The sequence below is a fragment of the Protopterus annectens genome, chromosome 12.part0 (assembly GCF_019279795.1).
Source record: "Protopterus annectens isolate FY-2018-M chromosome 12.part0, PAN1.0, whole genome shotgun sequence".
In the NCBI taxonomy this organism is placed as follows: domain Eukaryota; kingdom Metazoa; phylum Chordata; order Ceratodontiformes; family Protopteridae; genus Protopterus; species Protopterus annectens.
The window spans coordinates 879536136-879554556 of NC_056746.1; positions in this window are offsets into that span (position 1 = coordinate 879536136).

Here is an 18421-nt window from a genome sequence, read left to right on the forward strand (position 1 = left end):
CTCTGCAGTCAAGTGTGCTTCTTGTATTAGTATGAGGTTGGCTGTGGTTTTTAATGTAAGGTGTAAGAATAGTTTTCTTTTCTTCTTGTTTTGGAGCCCTTTAACATTCCATGATTCTATTTCCCACATTTATTTATTAGGTGTATTCCATAGATATGCCATGTATATTAGTTTTGTTTTGTTATCTTTGTATGTGTTACTGTGTGATGGTTTAGGAAAGCATCTATTTATCCCTGTCCCTACTCTGTGCCTAACCACTATATCCCTGGACCAGGAATAATCTGGGGGGGAGGATGAAGGTTCATTATATGGTTTAGCTTTACGTCTAATCTTGGAATGTGTTTTCTTTTTAGATATAGATTTAACCCATAGTATCCCCCCTGTGTTACTATAAACAATGTGGACAAAGCTAAACAAACTAGTTCCCTCAACAAACACTGCTACTTAATATCCCTAGCCTCTTCCAACATATTATTTATACAATTATGGTATTGCATTTAAGGTACAGCATGTATTGTTTTTGTCTTGTGACTAATTCTTTTTAATAGTATTTTTAAAACAACACATTAATATACATTTCTCAGTAAATTATAGCAATATATGTACCATAGTAATATTGTTAAACAATCAATCTTGTCATTTTTACATTTTTCTTTCATTTGACTTCTTTTTCCTCCCCTTTATTTATTCAGATTTCGGCCTTCTTTGGTGCCTGTAATGTTTTTCCACATCAATCTGTGTGGGTTATAAAATATATACTTGGCACCTATTTATCAGAGGTAGGAAGTATAGAGAGACATAAAAAAAAAAACAGCTTAGCTAAACAGTCCTTCTGCTATAGTTAACATATTAAGGCTATATTTACATTACCCCAAGATTGTTAGGTTATTTTACTATTTTCCTGAGATTACTTCTCTCCAGGATCCTTTAACACATTTCTAGTATTTACATAAAACATTTAACAATTTTTTTTCTTTTTTTTCCCAAATATTAATCTATGAACTAGCCTGTTTCTGACAGTTTATTTCCTCCCTATTATTTAAGGCTGGATTTTCATTCACCTACACAGTACTGGGTGTACTGTTTTAGTGAATGGTTCAGTTCAACAGTACCTTATTTCTTCAAGGTTTTGCTTGCAGGTTGGTTGACATCTATGGTGCAGCTTTCTTCTTTTAGCTGGTGCAGATCAATTTTAATTTTTCAGGCAGTAAAATCTTTTGGAACTTGCTGAAATCTATTTTGACTGACTGTTCGTAATGGAGTCCTCAAAATCATAGGGGGACTGAATTTGCAGACCAATGTCCCAGAAGGAGGCTCCTTCCTATATTCATGCATCGGAAACAGCAGTTGATTTTTGGTTCCTACCCAGGCTGTACTTCCTTTTCCTGTGTTCTTCATAGCTCACACCATGGATTTAAGGGTCTAGACAGCAAGGGGAAGATTTCAGAGTTAGATCCCAGCTAGAGTGCTCGTGAATGGGGTCATTTTTTCACCCAAGGGTCCTTTATCATTTTTTGTGGATTTATTTCACTTCTGAAGGTGGAATTTGCTTGAAAACGGCCAGAAATGTCTCTTTTGCCTCTTTGGGGTTAGTGACCATGTATTTAACCTCTTTGATGTAGAAGATTAACTGATTTGGATATTTCATCTGGAATTTGATTTTTTTTTCTATTAGGAACCTGCAGTATGGAGATATTAGTTGTCTTGCTTGTCTTATTTGTATTGGGAGGTCTTGAGCAAAGTAAGGAGATTTTATTATTATTCCAGGTGAGTGTGCCTTTTTTCTTTGCTGCCAGTATGATTTTATTTACATCTTGGTAGTTTAATATTTTAATATAGACAGGTCTTGGTTTCAGTGGTGTTTGCATTTCCCTCAGGTCTCTGTGGGCTCTCTCTATTGTTATTTGCTGCATTTCTTCAGGTTCTCCTAGCAGGGAGTTTATTATTTGCTTGATTGTTGGTATTAGATTGTTATAAAGTACAGTTTCAGGTATTCCTCTGATGATGATATTGTTCCTTCAAGATCTTGCTTCCAGGTCTGTTATTTTTGCTTGAAAGTTTTGTATTTCTTTGTCATGGGCATCGGTTCTTTGAGAAATACAGTCTATTTTTATTTCATTTTCTATTATTTTGGACTCAGATTTTTCCATTCTGGATATTATTTGGCTGAATGATCACCAAAGGTTTGAAATTGCAATGATAAGTCCTTTATTGCTTGCTGGATAGGTAATAAGACATTTTTTATGTCTTCCAGATTAGTTGGCTGGTCTGTTTTGGATTTATTTGTAGTTTTAGAGCTGTCAGTTTGTTTAGTTGTCTTTTGTCTTTTTGAAGTTGTGTCTTTCTCAGGTGAGGCTAGTACTGAGAATTTGGTCTTAGTTATTGTTGTTTCCATATTATTTTCCTCTTTTGACATCTTGCTGTATAGTGTTTTACCAATCTTGCAGTCAGATGCAGGGCCTTAGTAACACATGGCTTACGCTGTTATTCATAAATCTTAGTTAATCCTGATGTTTCTGAGCTGAATCTGTCACTTTTTCTTCCTCTTTTGTTTGACAGATGATATTAGCAGTAAATATCTACATTTATTTCTGTATTATTAATTCTGCGTTGCCTTCTGGGTTTGTTTTAATCCAGGGTATATCAGAGACCTAGGTGATAGCAGTGCTCACAGAACAGCGGCCATTTTGAACTGCAGAATTGTATAATTATTTGAATGTATCACCTGCTAGAGTCCCTGTGTTCTTTGGAACCCCTAAAGTGCATAAATCTATTTCTAATCCACCTATGCATCCCTTAGTAGATGGAAGGGACTCTATTACATCAGCAATTGTAAAATATATAGATTTCAAATTTAAAAATATTCTTAAAAATCAAGAACAGATTTGCAGGGATTCCTGGTCATTTTTACAATATATGAATAATATAGAATATAACAGTAATGACATTTTGGTCACAATTAATGTATGTGATCTTTATACAGTTATCCCACAAGAAAAGGAGTTAGAATGGACCAGGGAAATGTTACAAGATAACCATATGCAACAAGATAAAATTAATTTATCAATAGAGCTATTAGAAATAGTTTTGAATTACAATTTTTTAGCACTTAATAATGAATATTATTTACAGACAAAAGGCATTGCGATGGACTCCCCATGTGGAGGAGCTTATGCTAATATAACTATGGCCTATTGGTAGAAGAAATATGTTTTCAATAGTAGATTTAATAGATTTATTAAATCTTATTTTAGGTTTCAGGATGACATTAATATTATTTGGCAAGGAACACAAGATATATTGGAAGAATTCCTGTTATATATAGGTCAAACTACAACATTTTTTAAGTTCACATGGAATATCAGTAATGACTATATGGAATATCTAGACAGTAAACTTATTAAAGATTACAGAGAAAATAGATATATAGCTCGTATACATAGGAAAGAGACATATTCCAATAGTTTATTACATTATAGCAGCTCACATCCTCAACATCAAAAAAAGTCAGTCGTTAAGGGACAGGCAGTATGATTACCAAAGAGCAACATTTTTTGGAAGAATGTTCTAACTTAAGATCTATGTTCTCTGCTAGATCATATCCTAGCACCTTTTTGAACAACATTATAGAAAAAGTTATAAATAAAAGAAAGAGAGTTTTTTTAAACCTATTTTAGATAATAAAAAAACTTTAATATGCAGATTGAAAATTGTAGTACATAAGGAGGAAAAGAAAATAGTGTTGCATCCCAAATAATCGAGAGTACAAACCAAGATAAGAATAATAAATTCTCTGAGGCATTGGTAATTACATATAGTAAAGAAGCTAATATTAAAGATGGATCTTTGAGAAAAATTGGGGCGTACTAAATCAGGATGAAGAGCTGAGGAACATAATAGGAGATAAGCCACTTATAGTGTATAGAAAAGGGAGAAATTTGAAAGATTTGTTAAAATACAATGAGTCGCATAGTAATGTTAAGGTGCTAGGTATGAAAAAATGTGTTTTTTGTAGAAGGTGCCATAAAACAGAAGTTGGCACAGAGTTATTAGTAAGAAATAGAATGTATCAAATACAGGGTAAATATAACTGTGAATCAAAATTTGTAGTTTATCTAAGTAAGTGTAAATCATGCTTAGCCTATTATATAGGGAAAACTGAAAGAAAATTGTCTCGCCACATATATGAACATGAATATGCAATAAAAAAGCTGAACATCACTAATGCTTTAGCCAAACACATTAATAGTCATCCAGACCATTCATTTACTTATACTATTACATACCAAGTTATAATTGATGACAAAACAGCATGGAATGTACTTTTAGAACTCAAAGAATTAGAATGGCAAGTAAGATTGTAATGTATATCAATACCACTTTGTTTGCAAACAACATCCTTGTAACTGTGACTCATATTTTTTAAATGAGCTTGCCCTTTTTAAAGACTTTGTACTATGACAACCATTTCAATAATGTTAATGGATCAGCAAAAGTATTAATTTTAATTGCAGACATGAAGGACTTTTGAATCCAAAAAAGTCTCAATCCACAGCTAAATAAGGATAGCTGTTGCTACATTTTCTTAAAAAGGGCAGTAATAAGTTCAGATTTGTTAAATTATGACTAAGTTACAGAAAAAGGAACAGCACCTCTCTTTTTTTTGTAATTCAGTATTAAATTCCACATATTAATTTCACATTATTGGTTATCGCTTTTGAAAAGCTAGATATGTTTAACCAACTGTATACAAACCCTTACCTTATTTTATATATATATATATATATATATATATATATACACACATATATATATATATATATATATATATATACATATATATATATATATATATATATATATATATATATATATATATATATATATATATATATATATATATATATATATATATACATATATATATATATTTATATATATATATATATATATATATATATATATATACATATACACACACACACACACACACACACACACACACACACACACACACACACACACACACACACACACACACACAAGCAAACAAAAGAATTACTGTAGCCTAAGTATATGTATCAGCATCTTATGCTTTTAACCAATGCCATAACTGACTCCCCAGAAGCTAGTTGTCTTGAGTAAACTACCATCAGCCGCATACATATTATCTGGGAAAGACTTCATAGCGTACATGTTTCATGTTTTGTTTGGCCTCAAAATCCACTTAGCTTATATAATCCTGTTTGTTAGACAGCCCTATTTTATATCTTTTAAAAGAAAATCATTATTTAATTTGTTTGACTTCAGCTTGGGTTAAATATGTTGCAATGAAGCACTGGATAAACACCGAAGGAAAATCTCTCAAACTGTGGTGTTCTTTCATCATGTAAGCAGTCTTTTTGTAGAAATGGTCACCGAATTTTTAATGAGTTGCAGTCAGTTTTCATGACCCAGTCAGGAACAATAGATAACACTCTAAATACCCTTTTTCTATGCAAATGACAATATGCTTGTGTCTGAGTGAAATCATGCCCTCATTTAGGATGCCAGCATCAATTTCATCCTGGTGGTGGACTTGTGCTGCCTGAACCTAAGTTTTAGCAATGTTTCCTAATACTCGCATTTAATTTTTTTAAATGTTTACCCCAAGGGTTCACCTTTCCTCACACACATATATATATATATATATATATATATATATATATATATATATATATGTGTGTGTGTGTGTGTGTGTGTGTGTTCAAGAATGGCAATGAAGCATTCTCTTCCTCATAGTTATAGACTATATTTTATACTGACTCCAAGTTCATGTTTCATTTGTTTACTATATTATAAATAAAAATAAAAAAGTATATTTTTTGCATAAGCAGTTTCTTAGAATTAGGGCAGTGTCTTACATTTGTTGTTCAGGTCAGGTATGGCCTAGTCATTGGAACTATAATAACACAATAAATTGTCTTCCAAATCCAGAGGAGTATAACACATTTTAATAGCTCATCTCTGCCCATTGTTACCTGGTTACATGCTATTGACTAAAATTGTAGTTCACTAAAATTTATCCCAGTTTTCTTAAAGTGTTGTGGCTACTATTATTTGTCTTTATAAAATGTTTTACTGATTTTCTTGCAGAATTATTTATTCTAAATTAATGTTGGTTCCTTTACTCCAGTAAAATCTTGAATAATTTTCAGATTTGTGCTGTCATCTACCTTTATATTCATAACTTCTGCTTCCACCAAAAATATGCAAATGTATTATACCATCTGATCTACCCATAAATATGACAGGGTGAAATATAATCAAAAATTCTGATTGAGGGGTTATTTGGCAATGCATGGAATCTTATTTGGGCTGCTGAATAAAATGGATGATGCACATTTTCTAGTGAATTCACTTCTGGATTACATGGATGACAATGAGACTTAAAAAGTTATGTCTGTCTGTAGTTGTAGTTGCTATGGCTTGCATCCTCCAATCTGACTTGGAAGCTGTAATAAAGGTAAAAATGGAAGGGTGCATGTTCTAAAAGACAGTAAATACACATATTTACTCTTTCCTAAAATGGACTAGCATAAACTTCCGTGATGCACATCTGCTTGCATTGTATCTCTATTAATGTATTCTTTTTTTGGAGTTTGTCTTCCAGGGCTTCCAATAAAAAGGGACTCCAGGCCCATCCTAGTCAACAAATATAAATAATTAAATAAATAAAAATTGTGTTGCAGTAGCTGTTTGTAACCTGGTAGTTTAGCTAGAAGGAGCTATATTTGTAAACTTTCCAGCTGCTTTATGACAAGTGAATAAACTTAAGTTGGAAATGTGTTTGTATTTCTTGGCAATGCCATTATACATAAAAAGCTATTTTTATGTTGTGTGTACAAACTGCTTTGCTCCTTAGGTTGTTTATGCAAAGTTTAGTGGCATTTTCTCATTTGTTAGTATGGAAAATTAAATAGACTTCTTCCCGAGAATGGCTGTCCATAGCTATCTGACTGTATGTTTTCTAAGGTTGAGAATGATATAAAAGAATTGTAGTGACATTATTTATGACAGATTGACAACCACCATCTGTATTTCTTCATCTTCATATAGTGTCTTTGCTGACTGCTCTAATAGCTTATATACAAAAGCAATCAATTCAGTTGTCTCACCATAAATAGTTGTGCACTCTGACAAAAGGGCCAGATTCCAAAAGAAATTTGTGGACAGCGCAGCACACTGAAAGAAGACATCAATACATTAGTGGCAGAACTTATGCTAAAACAAGACTAAGTATTTATCTATACTGCTTAGGATAATTACAGACTCTGTGCCCAACACAACCTAAATGTGACAAAGTACTTCATCAACAACTTTCCAAAGGTACTCAGCTGAGATCACATGTGCTTAATCTTAATACCTCTATATTTTACATATTCTTAAGGAATCATGTGGAATCCACAAACCCTACTTAAAAAACTGAAACTAGCATTTAATGCACTACAGTAAGCTGAGGTACTGCAAGCCACACTACAAAACAATCTGCAAATGCATCCCAGAAGGCAGCCATCTAGCCACCAATCCAGGTTACAGTTAAGCTAGCTCTCTGACCAGGAAAGAGAGAGCTGGTGCAGGCTGTGTACAGGACATGTGCACCCACATGAATGCTCAAAGTCTGTGGGGTAATCCAGTATCAATAAAAAAATGTGTGCCTGAGTCTAGCTATACTAGCCTCTGGGACATTTCAACGACATATGGTGGATGGCTTAGGAATGTCTCACACAGCTGCCAGTTGTATCCTCCCAGAATTCCTGCCAGCAATGTGCACCAATGTGGATGAATATATCCACTTTCCAAAAACACACATGGAGTGCCTAACTGTCATGCAACAGTTATATGCCACGGCCAACTTCTCCCATGTCCTCGGTGCAATACACTGCATCCACTCCCAAATTAAAACCCATCTGTACCAGCTGATGAATGGTACATAAATAGAAAGGGGTGGTCATTACTCAATTGCCAGTTTGTGTGCTTTGTAAATGGTCTCATTACTAATATCATGGCAACACACCCCAGTAGAGTGCACAATGCTGCAATATGAAATGAAACTGGTCTGAAGGCTGCTTTCCAACATGGCAAAATTCCTGAGGGACTACTTCTAGGTATGTACAGGACCACAGTTATGATGTAATCAGAATCTAGACTTGTCAATGGCAAGCATAAGGACTAAAAATGTGTTTTCTCCTTTCTACAAACAAGTGACTGTGGTTATCCACTGGAGCATCACACATAGCATTGTGTGATGTGTAACAATGTGGCACAACACAGTAAACAGAATACGTCAGTATGAGTAATTGCAAACATTCCAAGGACTGGCCATAAAGAAAATAAACACAAACAAGCCATACATCCCATGCCTGACAATGCTTCAATGTACAGGTTATTGCTGCAACATGACTCAGAGGTAAGAATACATTCAAACATGCAGAACATCAATGACAGTGACTCCACAACAGATATGGAACATGCAGCGATGCTGGGAATACAACAGCATAGGTAAATATATGTGTATAGAATAAGTGAAACAATGGAAGGCACACATGAGAACGACATGTCAGCATGGGGATTGAAAAGCAGGAACAGGTCCACAGATGTGCAGTGAGTGCTAAGGGTGAGGCATGTGCAGTACCATATTAAAATGCCATAAGTACCACAGGTATATATACAGAGTCATATCTGTCCATGTGTGAATGTCAGACCACAGGGGGATGTGTAATATAACAATCAACACTGGATGACAAATATAATATGCCCTTAACCATGTAAATATGTGCTATATGTCAACTAGCAAGAGATGCAAATATAGGAGCATGGAGATAGTCACATATAGCATTACTGTCATCAGTATCTGTACTAACATATACCAGCATATCACAACATGCAGCTAGTCCTAGGTCATAAATATGATCAGAAAAACTCTTTGTCATCAGACATTTGAAAAAACACCTACAGATAGATGTCAGTGGTCAGCACAGCAGTCATTATTGCCACAGGTTCAGAATGACACAGCAGGATACACATTTGATCAACTGTCATTGTTACTCTAATGCAGTCTAAGACACCCACACTAATGGTTCACACCATAGTCCTGGCTGCCCCATGGCCGGAAACACTCAGCCCAAGGTGCTGTACTGAGGAGCTGGATGTGGTGACACTAGCATTTTGGGACACAGTGTGGTTAGGACCAGTACTGCAATGCATCTATCTGGACATGACTGCTGGACTCACAGTTCAGTGACCAACTGCAGATGTGCATGCATGTTGCAGCACAGATATTGATGTATGAGAGCCATGTGTGGGTCGGTGACAGACTACCAACATAGTCTGATGGACAGTAGCAGGCCATTGTGGGGATGAATCTCCATCAACAGACACCATATGAGACAGTGAGTCACGGTCATCATGTCCGTCACTTGATGTCCCACATCATCAGAATGGCTGGACACATTATCCTCCCTATATGAAGATACACCATTAACCACATGTCTGTCCCCTTCTGAGCAAGACAAAGAACCCAATGCAGTAGTCCATGTGCCATTGGCCATACTATCAAAGTGAAGCATACCACATCCTACCTCAGGATCAGTGGATGGGCTACTGAAGGAGGCAGGTATGGGACGTGCTTCAAAAACAGATGGATGAGTAGTCAAAAGATGTAGCATAGTACTGGCATTCAAATAACTGTATAACAGCACTGCTAATGATTAACTCTTTCCTTCCAGTATCAAGTGTGTGCCTTTAACTCCCAGTGGGTGTGGCTTGAGCCTTTAAAAAATTAAGTTATCACCATACAGTTCTAACAAATACTCACTGACAGAGGTCAAATATCAATACAATTGCATTTGCCATCATAGATGCTTCAAGACAAAATATTCTGATACCTTGTATGTAACATGGTTTTGGAATTATTAATGCTAATATGAACAGGCAACATTTGACACCTAGAGGCGCAGTAGGAGGTAATTGCAGAATTGCCTGGAGGTGCACTCAGAGGTAAAACCTACCAGGTTGTCATGCCTGTGGGTGGTTCATGTACCCTGTATAACAGAGATACACCATGTTAGTTATAAATCAATTATATATGACAGATAATGTCATTACAAATCATAAAACCTACCTGACATGTCCACCTCTGACTCCACCGTAGGTGGTGAGAGTTGAAATGGTACTGTCATGCAAAAAATACACATACACCACTCAGTAATAAGCAGATACAAGGCAGCATGCAGCCTTAAACATGAGGTATAACTCACAGCATATAAGACATACACATACCAGATGGATGCTGGAGATTTTCTGATTGCAGGTGGCTGCGCAGGTAAACAAGACCACATTACTCATGAAGAGCACATATAAAATTATCAGTACAGAACAGTATCAAACATCTTGGCACCCTTACCAGGTATGTCCTCCCTTGTTGGGGAGTGCATAATCTGATGTAAAGTGGATCTTGTAGAGTATATAATGGCAAACAAACATCCATGTATGTATAATCCCAGTCATAACAGGAGGCAGAGTAAACAACAACTATGGTTTATAGTAACAAGATATGTAAACACGTGACAAATGGTGTACGTGTTGTGCAGAGGTACTTGTGTAGGGAAGAAGTCAGCACTAATATCACAGATCACAGGCATGTTAAACAGTGCTGCACAATAGCAGCAATATGAGCAACCTTATCAGGACTGCCTGTTGTAGTTGGTTCCTTGCTCATCTCTTGTAATGATGCAGCTGTAGATTAAAATGGCACATAAAAAAAATGTGAGTATACTCCACAGTCATAACAAAAGGCAGGGCCACACAGCAACGATGGATCCACTAGCAGGATATGGAGACACTTACATGACATGCGTTGCTGATATTCAGATGTTGATGGGCCTATGCATGTGAAAAATACACATATTACTGACAGTGTTATGTTACGTACTATATTTGGAAGATAACATGCTACAACATTTACATTGTTCATCCACATCATGTACACCTCCACATCTATAGTATAGTTCTGCTGCTGCTGTAAAAACTATAACAATACATTAAGACTTATGCAGTAATGTCCTTCAGTACGAATTAGTGTATGCTGCACTGTTCATGAACATTGAACATGCTTGAACATCCTGAAACACTTACCTCAATACCCCCTCCCAGGTATTTGATGATCCTGGCAGGTAGAATGATGGGAGGCTGGAACATCTTTATCTCATCCAGGGGTGGCAGTGGTCACCCACCTCTAGTGTCATTCCTTGCCCCGCCATGGTGGCGGAGGTTGGGTGTGGCAAGGAGGATCATGTCAGATTAATGTCAGATTAATGTCACCAGCAGGCCTACCTAGATCTATTGTGACCACTCACAGCATTTATCATGTGTGTCAGATCTGTCCACAGACCTGTCATAACAATGCACTCTACAGGGTCAGACCATGTGTATGATACCTTTCTATACACATACATAATGGAAATGTAGTTTAACTGTATATGCATTTCTGTGTATGCATTATCACTGATTGGATTTTCTTTCAGACATTTGTTGCATATAGCTGTTATGTATGTTACACACCATGTTGTATGTTTTTATGAACTGGATGTATGCCTAACATCACTTTATGTTTTATATTTCAATGAATTCAGACAGTAATGTAACATCACATATATAACAGTTACAACATGTAGACTGTGTAACTTTTGTATGCGCTTTCATTTATTCATCGATTTTAGGATAATACCTATCATGTATGGAAAACATTTTGTTCCTGTGTTCAAATATAATAGAGCATGGGGCCTGTGCCAGATCAACTGTGGGTTGATGATGTGCTAGACCATTGCCAGTTGAATCAGACTCCGAAGATCAGGATGATGACCATGATGGGGATGACGATGACGACAACAGACAGGAATATGCATGTGCCAATTTTCCTGAGGCTCAGCAGAGAAGACATCCTCCACCACACCAGGCAGATAATTTTGGGGACCAGATCTGAGACATAATGACAGATGTTTTCCAGACACAGATGAGGGACATGATGGGTAACTTCTTTAAAGATATGGTGTTGGCTGTGTGCAACTCCTTCTGGGAAGTTGCTAGACAGATCTTTCCTGTTGTTTGATCCTCATCAGGGTGGTCCCTCAGGAATGTAAGTGTTATCTGTGTGATCAACTTCTGTAATGTTTTTTTTTGTGCCATCTGGTGAGTCTCTTTCCAGAAGCTGATAGAATGCCTCTGATGCCTTGTTTCTTGTTGGTGTAATTGCTCTCTCAGCCTCTTTGCAATTCAACCAGTACTGTTTCTCAGTTTGGTCCGTCTTTTCTATCATGCACTGTTTCCTGTACTCCTTCTTTCTTTTGATGACTTTGTGGACATCTGCATTCCACCACCAGCTTTCCTTAAGTACCTTATTTCCATATCCGACTCAGCCACATATCTGATCTGTATTCCTCACATATACTGTTTTGAGGTGCTCCCATTCTTTTTTGACTCCCTCTATTTCCTCTTCATCCTGAGGTGCAAGTGTCCTCAGCATTTCCTTGAACTCTTGTGTTTTCTCTCCAGTCAACTTACAGGTCTACACTCTAGTCTCTGTTGACCTTAGAACCTTCTCTAACCACTGCTTGCAGTTGACTGTGGCAACCAGTGGTTTATGCTGTGGCCAGCTGTTTCCCTGGGGATGACTTTGCTGTAACTGCTGTAACTGAATCTACCTCTATGGCCTTTCCTATTAAGAGGAAGTCTACCTGAGTTGCATTTATCAATATACTTATATAACTATCTTTCATGCCACAACTATGCTGAAGACCTTAGAAAATGCTTTTGCATATCATATTGGGGCACTGTTGCTAGTCAAGTTATAATCCCATTAGACAAGCTGTTTGAAGCACTGCACATTCATGAGACAGGCACAACACATTCATACTAAATGGGCTAGGTTACTTCGAGCACCAAAAGTGATATTGGCTAAGCTTAAAATGCTCTGCAGGGGCAGCTAGGCTAGTACGTACTTACCTATGAACCTATGACCAAATGCAGACATATGTATGCATAAATGTATCTGAGTCTACAAATACATACTGGTTCATACTAGGTTAACTGGCTTGAATGGCCATTTGAAGCTTAGCCAGTAATTGTAAGTCAGAATCAAACCTTTCACCTTGTGTCTATGAAGTGAAGACCTTAGCAAACCTACAGACTCTCTCTCACATATTCACACACACACACACACACACACACACACACACACACACACACACACACACACACACACACACACACACACACACACACACGCACACGCATGCGCACACACACACACACACACACACACACACACACACACACACACACACACACACACACACACACACACACATACATTCATTTGGAACTCACATACAGGCTTTTATTCTAACACTTATCACAATCTATCTGAAGTTACTCCATGATTCTAGTGCTGAAGTATTGAGTTGCACTAGTATTATATGCGGTACAAGTCACAAGTCCCCAGAAATTTCCTTGTTCTATCTCTCCTTATACTGTTGCATGTGCAGTTTTGTTTCCATGTATTCCAGATTGTTTTTATTACTTGCAATGAAATGCAAAAAACAAGAGCTTTCTTGTTTATGCATTTGGCTTTCATGTTTATGCATTTGGCTAGCAAAATTCTATGCAGTTCTAGTTGTTTTAGCAAATTTCCTCTTAATACAGTTTGGAATATTCCATTCATGTTTATGTCTATCCTTGTTTCTGTCCAGAGAAAATAGTGTAGTTGTTGTCATTGCCACAGGATGTGTTTGAAAAGTGTTTTGAACCCACTCACCTAGTAATCAAATGCATAAATAAAATAAAATATAAACATTCTGTATAACAAAAATTTACTTTTCATCGTTCTAACAAATTGTTTTTACACCAGTGTTCATTCTCGGCAAACAAGTGATAGTCTCACACAATGCACAAAGAATGCTAATTCAGCAAAAGCTAGCTAATACAGATTTGTATTCTTTTTATTTTGGCTCTAATGTCTAATCTTTGGGTTGTGACCAACACTGAGAAGCTTTTATAGTAACTAAAGAATTTATTTCAGAGGACAAGAACCCTTTTAACATGGATCATCAAATTTATTTTATAAGAATAATCAGAAGCAACAGAAACTGAACCTTTAATACTTCTTAAGCACTTTGTCTGACACAATGAAGCATGTATATATATTTTAATTAGTCTATCTTTTTATTTTTTTATTTAATGCTTGTTATGCTATCCGCGGTGGTGGTGCTGCGGTAGCATTGTCGCCTCACAGTAAGACGCGTTCCAGTTTGATTCTCAGCTAGACAGTCTTCTGCATGGAGACATGCGTGAATGGGCGTACCTTCGTTGAAGGTTGTGCATCAGGGCTGGCAACTCGGCACGTAAAAATCAACTGCCAATCATTAGTGGACCGGAGTTCTGCTGTGGCGACCCCTAACCGGGAAAAGCCGAAAGACACAACAATGCTTGTTATGCTATGAATGTGTAAGGCATGAGGCTGGTTTGGTAGTTCTGAAATTAATGCTTTAAATAAACATTTAGTGAGAGTTGGCCAAACTAATTAATGTATCTGGGAATCAAATTTCAGAGTCTAAAACATCTTATTCAACAATGTGCATGTATTTATAGTAGGCTAATTGTTATGAAGGGCCATTTTAAGATTAGCCAATATCCTGAAGTCAGCATCAAACCTTGTACTTTGAGTTGATGAGGGGAAGACCTTAACCATTGTGTCAAACCCACCTGTAGATCAGTGTGTATACTGAACCTAGACAGCCACTTTAGCTAGACAGCATGTGCATATAAGTTATTGAGCATGTGTGAGATCAGTACCATTTTGTATAGTCAGTCAGTGTGAATGAAAGGAAATGCACGTGTGTGTTAGAAGTAACAAGTCAGTCAGTAAGCATATAAAGTATGAAATATATGTAAAAGTTACAGTTCCTTAAGTGTGTATGTATAATAAATGACTTGAACGCATATCCAGCCTCAGTGTCTCATTTGAATACATGAGACATGCAACATGGTGTCAGAATGGGATCCGATGTTGAAGCAGCTTGCAAACTATGAGGCACACAATTAGAATTGGAGTAATATCCAGGAGTGAACTTGCAAACAGGTCAGTGGTTATTGGAAGTTACTTAAATTTGTTTCAAATGATTTTCAGTCGCCAAACGTGGCATAGCATTCAAAGTGTTCAGAATAATTTCTGAGATGTTTGAAATGTCCAAGATAGTGGCATAATATTTAAAGTGTTTGAAATAATCTCCAAAGTGTTTTAAGATATTCAAAAAGGCTAAAATGTCCTAATTCTTTCACAATGTCCAACTTTTTCGCAGTAACTAAGACTTTTCAAAGTGTCCAGAGTGTTTGAGGCATTTGCAGTGTTGAAGTAAAGCATTTTCAGAGAGGTTGTTGTCCACTTGAGCAAAATTACAAGTAAATGGTCTATGCTTATCAAACCAAAAAGTCCAACAGTAACCAGGTACCTCTGTATAAAAACAGAACCAATCCAATAAAAAAAGAGTAAACAGAGGCAAGGCTCCAGATTCTTCAGCTGATTTATTCACACAAACACAAGCGCTTTCACCAAATGTTTCTTCAGGTGTATATCAAGAGACACTCACACACCTGTACTTATATCAAACATTTAAAAATCACATAATTAAGAGGTTAAGAACATTTAAAGATATATAGATACAATAAAAATGTAACCACAATAAAATACATGGTATTTCCTATCTAAATAAAAATAATGCAGAAATTCAATATATAGTTTATAGACCACACGAGCACATAACATATTCTATCTAAGCAAGGGTCTATTCTTCAAGATGGGTCTCATAGGTACATGGTCAATGGGGATTATAAGAAGCAAAACCAGCAGCCACTTAGAATGTGTTTCAGTTTCTCGAGGAACATAAGACAGTATACAGACATCATAAGTAAGCACTGGAATATTTTAACATCTGATAAACAAGTGAGTAATCTTGTAGGAATACATCCACAGTTCACCTACAAGAATAAAGAATCATTAAGGAGACGACTATGTACACCCAAAGATCAAATTAGGACCATAAGTACACCAGGGACCAGACCGTGTGGTAGGTGCCAAGTTTGTAATTACATCTCTCTGGACAGGGAATTTAAACATCCTGATACAGGTGTGATATATGAACTAAGAACTAGTGCTAGGTGTGATAGTTCGCATGTAGTTTATCTCACCACTTGTCAAGTATGTAATAAATTCTACATGGGCAAAACTGACAGATTGCTAAGAGATAGAATAAAGAAACACATTTATCACATTAAGAAGTGTAGTCCATTTAATGCCCTAGCAAAACATGTTAAAGAAACCCATGACCAACATACTTTTAAATTTATGGTGTTAGGAAGATGCTATGAGAATCATAGGGGTGGTGATATTAGGTCTCAGACTGAGAATTTAGAGGCCAACTGGATTGTTAGATTAAGAGCGAATGCAGGACATGGCCTTACTGACCATGTACCTATGAGACCCATCCTGAAGAATAGACCCTTACGTAGATAGAATATGTTATGTGTTCGTGTGGTCTATAAACTATATATTGAATTTGTGCATTCTTTTTATTTAGATAGGAAATACCATGTATTTTATTGTGGTTACATTTTTATTGTATCTATATACCTTTAAATGTTCTTAACCTCTTAATCATGTGATTTTGAAATGTTTGATATAAGTACAGGTGTGTGAGTGTCTCTTGATATACACCTGAAGAAGCATTTGGTGAAAGAGCTTGTGTCTGTGTGAATAAATCAGCTGAAGAATCTAAAGCCTTGCCTCTGTTTACTTTTTTTTATTGGATTGATATATGCTTATGTTTAAAAATAATTTGTTGTTATGGCAGAAGGATTTCACGGACCTGAACTGCTAGTGCTTGATAATAATATGGCTGAAAATTGGTGAGTGTTTGAGCAAGAATATGATATTTTCATACAGGCTGCATTTTCTGATAGACACACGTACAAGAGCATTTATACTTCTCAATTTAGCTGGCTCAGAGGCTATTGAGCAGGAACATTTATTTGTGTATGCACCTGCCGTGTATGCAGGGGAAGGGGAGAACCACCATATTGTGTTACAGGCTGAAACGCAGAAAGAATCTGAGTGTTTAAAACGTAAATTTCGAGAAATGTGTAACCCTCAAATGAATATTACAATGGAAAGGCACACATTTTACACAGGAGCTCAAAAGCCTGGTGAAACATTTGCAGCATATATTACTGACTTAAGAAATAAAGCAAAAATAAGTAGATTTGGTGATATACGATATGAGTTGATAAAAGACCACCTTGTATCTGGTGTTAAAAATGATGCAGTGAGAAAGATTTTGCTTTAGGATAGTGAATTAACACTAAGCAAAGCCACTGAGATTTGTGAAATACATGGGGAAAAAAAGCATACAAATATGCTTAAGAATGAAAAAAGCATGTTTGCTAGTGTGAATGTTGATACTGTGCAGCAGAAAGTTAAGATGAAAAAGAAATATGAGAGGCAGTGCCACACCCAACCTCATTGTTAACTGTCAGAATTGTAGAGGCAGTCATGAACCTAAATGGGAAAAGTATTTAGCTTTTGGTCAGCAATGTCACAAATATAAAAAGTGGAAGAATTTCAAAAGGCTTTGCAAGACTAAAGTGATGCAAACTTATATTAAAAGAGAGTATCCAAAGAAGTAAGTAGATCATATAAAGACTATAGCAAATTCAAGAGCTGTAAGCAAGCTTTCTGTGTTGATGGTGTCTCTGTGACCAATGGAACAGTTAATACAGTAGATTATCAGCTGTCAGCAAAGAGTGAAATATTTTGTAATGGGAAACCTGTACAGCTTAAAGTAGACACTGGATCTAAGTGCAATGTTATATCAGCACAGATGTTTGTTAAAGTAAAAGCTGGTAAGAAACTTGATTTAGCAAATTGTGCCAAACTAGTTGCTTATGGTGGTGAAGAGATTCAGACTGATGGCACAGTAGTTCTTTCATGCCATTCTGCTGGAAACAGTTATAACTTGCAGTTTTACATAGTCAAAAGACATATGCAGCCACTGTTAGGCCTAAAGACAGTCTGAGAATGGGACTGATTTAACTTAATAAAGAGGTCCACCATACAAGTCTGAATAACAACGATAGTTTTACACAGAATGTTTTTAGTGAATATGTTGATATTTTCAAAGATGAGTTTGGTAAACTTCCAGTCACATATTCCATGAAGTTAAACCATGAAGTAAGTCCAGAAGTCAGACCAGCACAGAAGATTCCAGTAGTAATGCAGAATAAAGTAAAAGCAGAACTAGACAAAATGGTGAATTTAGGTGTCCTTACTGCA